The sequence below is a fragment of the Ovis canadensis genome, chromosome 14 (assembly GCF_042477335.2).
Source record: "Ovis canadensis isolate MfBH-ARS-UI-01 breed Bighorn chromosome 14, ARS-UI_OviCan_v2, whole genome shotgun sequence".
Lineage (NCBI taxonomy): Eukaryota > Metazoa > Chordata > Mammalia > Artiodactyla > Bovidae > Ovis > Ovis canadensis.
The window spans coordinates 68,882,023-68,888,035 of record NC_091258.1 but is presented as its reverse complement, the minus strand read 5'-3'; positions in this window follow the sequence as shown (position 1 = coordinate 68,888,035).

The window sequence follows — 6,013 nt, the reverse complement described above, 5'->3', positions numbered from 1 at the left end:
CGGTTACCTACGAGGCCGCGCATGCGTAGAACTGCCCGGGCGCGCCCCCACTGGTGTAGCGGGCGCATGCGTACTGGCTGAATCGATAAAGGCGGAAGAGATTAAGGCTACTGGAAGTGCCTAAGGCTGGGGTCTTCTCTGCGCCCAGGCAAGGGAAACTTGTCCTGAGGGACCCTTTGTCCACCCCCTACTTCTTATCAGCCACCAAGCTGTGTCTTTTTTGCCCTCTGTTCCGTGCCAGGCTGCCAGTCACCGTCACAATGATGTCCTGTCTGTCGTACCTCACTACTCCCATGCCTTTTTTTGCGGCTCCAGTCACAGTGTATTAATAGGTTCCCCGAAGGATTCTTTCCCAAACGGTTTCATTCCTTCCTTTTAGGAAAGAGTAGAGGAAAGATAACCTCAGCTTTTCGGGCTAGAGAGAGGTGCGTGCTAAGCCACTTAAATCGTCTCTTTACTCTTTGCAACCCTGTGGATTGTTGCCTACCAGCCTCCCTTGTCTATGGGATTCTCCAGGCAAGAATACTGGGGTGGGTTGCTATGCCCTCCTCCCGGGGATCTTCCCGACCCAGGGATCAAACCCGCGTCTCTTATGTCTCGAGGATTGCATCCCAAATTGACTTCTGAGCGTGCTTAGTCGCTTCAGTCGTGTCCGACTCTGCGACCCTATGGACTGTAGCCTGTCAAACTCCTAACGAGAGGCATTTAGAATAAAAGATGTCCCACCCGGGCTTCCCAGGTGGCGCTAGTGGTAAAGAACCCATCTGGCTAAAGCAAGAGACTTGAGAGATGCGGGTTTGATCCCTGGGTCAGGAAGATCCCTAGGAGGAGGGCGTGGCAACCCACTACAGTATTCTTGTCTGGAGAATCCCGTGGACAGAGGAGCCTGGTGGGCTACAGTCCAAAGGGTCACAAAGAGTCGGACACGACTGAAGCGCGTTAGCATGCACGCGTGTCCTACTCACTTGGCTTCTTTGCTAGCCCAGACGCAGAAATCATTTTACATTCTCCCATTCATCCCATCATGGTTAATCCAGCTGTTACTTCCTCAGAGAGTCCTTCCTCTGACACACAGTCTATAATTCAGACTCATCTCTCTACTTAGTTTTTTATTCGTCCTCGAGGCTCGTCTCTCCACCATGAAATAGTCTGTATTTGTACACTGTCTTTGTCATCCCCTGCTGGAATGTGAGCTTCTAGCGGTAGAAGGTTGTTGGGAACTAGAATATCCTTGGCCCAGGGTGGGTTCGCAAACATTTTTTGTCGAATGAATGAAGGGACAGAATCTACGCCTCAAAACTGTTGGACTGTGTAGAATGATGATAAGGCTGGAGTCAGACATTCCTGGATTTGAATTTTGACTCCATCACTCTCTACCTGTAACCTTGGCACAAAGGCTTACCCTCTCTCTGAGCCTCAGGTGTCTCACCTAGAAATGGAGATAATTGCTTTTTAGGTACCTTGAGGGCTTGAAGTAGTAATCCTTGTTGGGTGATAGTTATTATTTTGGCTGTTAGGTGGTGGCTTGTTATAACACTTGGGGAAGAACCTGTTTAACAAGTGATGTGGTGATTGGTTAAAAGTGTGAGGCTTGAAATCAGAAAACAGTGCCATTGCTGTGTGACTTTGGCAAGTGATTCCACCTCTCCCAGCCTCCCCTTCTTCTCTAAAATGGGAACAAACAATATCCACCTCATGGAGTCTTATAGAGTTCAATAAGAATGTTTGCCTAGTGTTTTCTTAGCACTGGCTGACAGGTGGTGGACCCTGCTGATTTTATTAGTATGATTTCATTCTTTCATTTTTTTCTTTTTTGTTATTTTTCATTTTATTTCTTCAGTACTTATTTCCCTTTTTTTGAGGAAGATAATTTTGTAAAACCTAAAATAATTTTTAAAACTGTTTTATAGTATAGTTGTAACATACATAAAGTGCTAAATTCTAAGTTATGGGTCAACTAAGCTTTTAATAGAGTAATACAGTAATGAAACCACGCATATAAAAAAAGAGAATATTGCCTGCAGCCCAGAAGTCTTCACATTTCCTCCTAATCATTGCCCCTCCAAAGGTGACCACCCTTAATTATAGCCTCTTTTGCTCAACATTATAAAATCCCTCCTATGGCAGTTGGTCATTCATTTCACTGTTGTATAATATTCCATTCTATGAATATGCCACGATTGAACCATTTTACTCTCAATGGACACTGGTTGTTTCTGCTTTTTGGCAATTATGAATACTGTTTAAAAATTTTATTTATTTGTTTATTCCTGTGCTGGATCTTTGTTGCTGCATGGGCTTTTCTCCAGTTTGGATGAGCAGGGGCTAATCTCCATTTTAAGTGCTAGGGCTTCTCATCGCAGTGGCTTCTCTTGTTGCAGAGTGTAGGCTCTAGGTGCACAGGCTTCAGTAGTTGCAGTTCCTGGGCTTTAGAGCACGGACTCAATAGTCGTGATGCATAGGCTTAATTGCTCTGCAGCACGTGGGATCTTCCCAAACCCGGGATTGAACCTGTGTCTCCTGCATTGGTAGGCTGATTCTTTACCACTGAGCCACCAGGGAAGCCACGAATAGTGTTACTATGAATTATTTATTTAGATTTTCTTTAATTACTCTCAGTAATGTATCATAGTTTCCTGTTTAGAGATCTAGCAAATCTTTTGTTAGGTTTATTCTAAGGTATTTTACTTGTTATGCTGATTCAAATCATATTTTTAAAAATTTCAGTAAAAATCTTTTTGTTCATAATGTTTAGGGATATAATTGATTTTTGTATGTTAATATTATATACAGTGAAGGGTAGCAGAATATATTACTCCCAAAATATCCCGCTATGACATAAGGATCGTTTTGAGCCGAAGACAGTCGAGAAACAGATACAAAAATGGTCTCTGCCCTTCTCTATTTGCCTAAAAGCTGGATATAAGTTGTTCCTTTTTTTTTTTCCTGCCGTGCCTTCTGGCTTGTGGGATACCTTAGTTCCCTGACCAGGGACGGAACCCAGATCCACAGCAGTGAAAGCGCTGAATCCGAACCACTAGACCACCAGGAAATGCCCTGTATTTTCTCTCCTTATTCAGCGTGATTCATCTAGATTTTTTTTTTTTTTAGTTTATTACTTTTGGCTGCACAGGATGTGGGATCTTCATCCCCCAGGCAGGGATTCAGCTTTTGCCCCCTGCATTCACAGTGTGGAGTCTTCCACTGAAAGTGTGGACTTCCACTGGACCACGAGGGAAGCCCCCAGTCTAGATATTGTCTCCCGATCTGTTTCCCATTGTGTCTCATCTGCTGTGAAACTCATCTACTGATTTTTTAATTTATAAGTTCTAAAACAAACATTGGATTCCATCTCCCTCTCCCCTCACTTTTAGATTCTAGTTTTCTGATGAAATTCTCCATCTTTTCATCTATTTTTTGAACTTATTCATCATAGTTACTTTAAAACCTGTGTCTTAATGTTAGTATCGGGATCACATGTGGATGCATACTTCAACTGTTCTGCAGACAAACATCTGCTTCCCCAGATGCCAGATGTGGTTATGGTTTATGGCATCCTTATGGACTGGGGGCTTCCCAGGTGGCCCTAGTGGTAAAGAACCCACCTGCCAATGCATGAGACTTAAAAGACGTGGGTTTGATCCCTGGGTTTGGAAGATTCCCTGAAGGAGGAAATGGCAACCCACTCTTGTATTCTTGCCTGGGAAATCCCATGGAGAGAGGAACCTGGTGGGCTACAGTCTGTGGGGTCACAGAGTTGGACACGACTGAGCAACTTAGCATGCATGTATGGTCTGCTAGGAGGAGCAGACTTGTCAGAACATTCTACCTAATCAAAATAAGTAGATACATCTCCTACAACCCAGCAATTCTTTTGCTGATTAAAGCACCCCCCCCCTCCATCCTGTCCTTCTTCTGGACCACAAAGGGGCTTATATACTAGTGTTTGCTGCTGCTTCTGTGCTGCACTTAGTCATATCTGGCTCTTTGCGACCCCATGGTCTGTAGCCCACCAGGTTCCTCTGTCCATGGAATTTTCCAGGCAAGAAATACTGGAGTGGGTTGCCATTTTCTTCTCCAGGGGATCTTCCCAACCCAATGCTCTAACCTATGTCTCTTCTTCCTCCTGCATTAGCAGGTGGATTCTTTCAACAATGCGCCACCTGGGAAGCCCCAGGAAGCTCTCTGCTGCTGCTGCTGCTAAGTCGCTTCAGTCGTGTCCGACTCTGTGCAACCCCATAGACAGAAGCCCACCAGATTTCCCTGTCCCTGGGATTCTCCAGGCAAGAGCACTGGTTGCCATTTCCTTCTTCAATGCATGAAAGTGAAAAGTGAAAGGGAAGTCGCTCAGTCGTGTCCGACTCTTAGCGATCCCGTGGACTGCAGCCTACCAGGCTCCTCCGTCCATGGGATTTTCCAGGCAAGAGTACTGGAGTGGGGTGCCATTGCCTTCTCCGAGGAAGCTCTCTACCAGTGTTTATTGTAGCATTATTTGTAATGGTGGGAAATCAGAGGCAGCTCAGGTGTGGATCACTGAGAGGGTGGCGAGATTGACCTGGAATCTTATTCAATGGATTGGGTGGATTTTGGATGCACCAGTGCAATGTGGAGGCATCTTAAAGATGGTACTGAGGGACTTCCCTGGTGGTCTGGTGGTTAAGACTCTGTGCTTCCACTGCAGGGGGTGTGGGTTCATTCTCTGGGGAACTAAGATCCCACATGTTCCACAATTCGACCAAGAAAATAAATAAAGATGGTACTGAAAAGAAAAAAGGCCCACCAGAATGACGTAATACCACCAATGTAAATTAAAAATTTTTGTTGTTCAGTGGCTCAGCCTTGTCCAGCTCTTTGTAACTCCATGGACTGCAGCACACTAGGCTTCCCTGTCCTTCACTACCTCCTGGAGTTTGCTCAAACTCATGTCCGTTGAGTCGGTGATGCCATCCAACTCTCATCCTCCATCGTCCCCTTCTCTTTGTATCCTCAATCTTTTCCATCATCAGGGTCTTTTCCAGTGAAAATTAAAGATACATGCATCAAAAGGAATTATATTAAATAAGACTACTTATTGTTAGGAACTGAAATGTGTCCCCCGAAATTTCATATGTTGAAGCCGTTACTGCTGGTATCTCAGAATTCTATCATATTTGGAGAAAAGATCTATAAAGAGATAATTAAGATGATGGGACTTCCTTGGAGGTCCAGGAGGTCCAGTGGTTAAGAATTTGCCATATAGTGCAGGAGATGGAGTTCGATCTCTGTTCAAGGAACTAAGATCCCACATGCCTCACAGCCAAAAATATCAAAGCTTAAAACAGAAGCAGTGTCGTAACAAACCCAATGAAGACTTTAAAAATGGTCCACATTAGGAAAAAAAATCTGAAAAAGAGTTATTAAGATGAGTTCTCACGACCTCCTGGTAGTCCAGTGGCCAAGACTCTGTGCTCTCAATATAGAGGGGTGCTGGGGTTCAATCCCTGGCCAGCTAGATCCCAGATGCCACAGCTAAAGATCCCACATGCCACAACTAAGACCCCTCAAAACCAAAGAAATAAATATTTTTCTTTTTAAAAAAGAGAGGAGTTCTCTAGGGTGGGCCCTAATCCAATATGACTGATGTCCTTATAAGAGGAGGAAATTTGGACACAGATGTGTGCATGCATGAGAAAAGACCACATGAAGATACAAAGATGGCTGCCTACAAGTCAGGGAGGGAGGCCTGAGAAGACATGATACCTGTCAACACCTTGATCTCTGACTTCCAGCCCCAGAACTGTAAGAAAATAAATATCTCTTGTTAAGTCACCCAAATCTGTGGTATTTTCTTAGGGCAGTCCTAGCTGACTAATATACCAAAAATACACTTACCAAAAATACACGTTAAACACAAATAGTTGTCAATGGTGGGAAAGGGAATGGGACTGGGGGTGGGTTGGGTAGAGAAGGTATGGAAAGGCCATTCAGGTTTTGATATTCTTCATGAAGACATACTGATGCTTATTTGGGATAA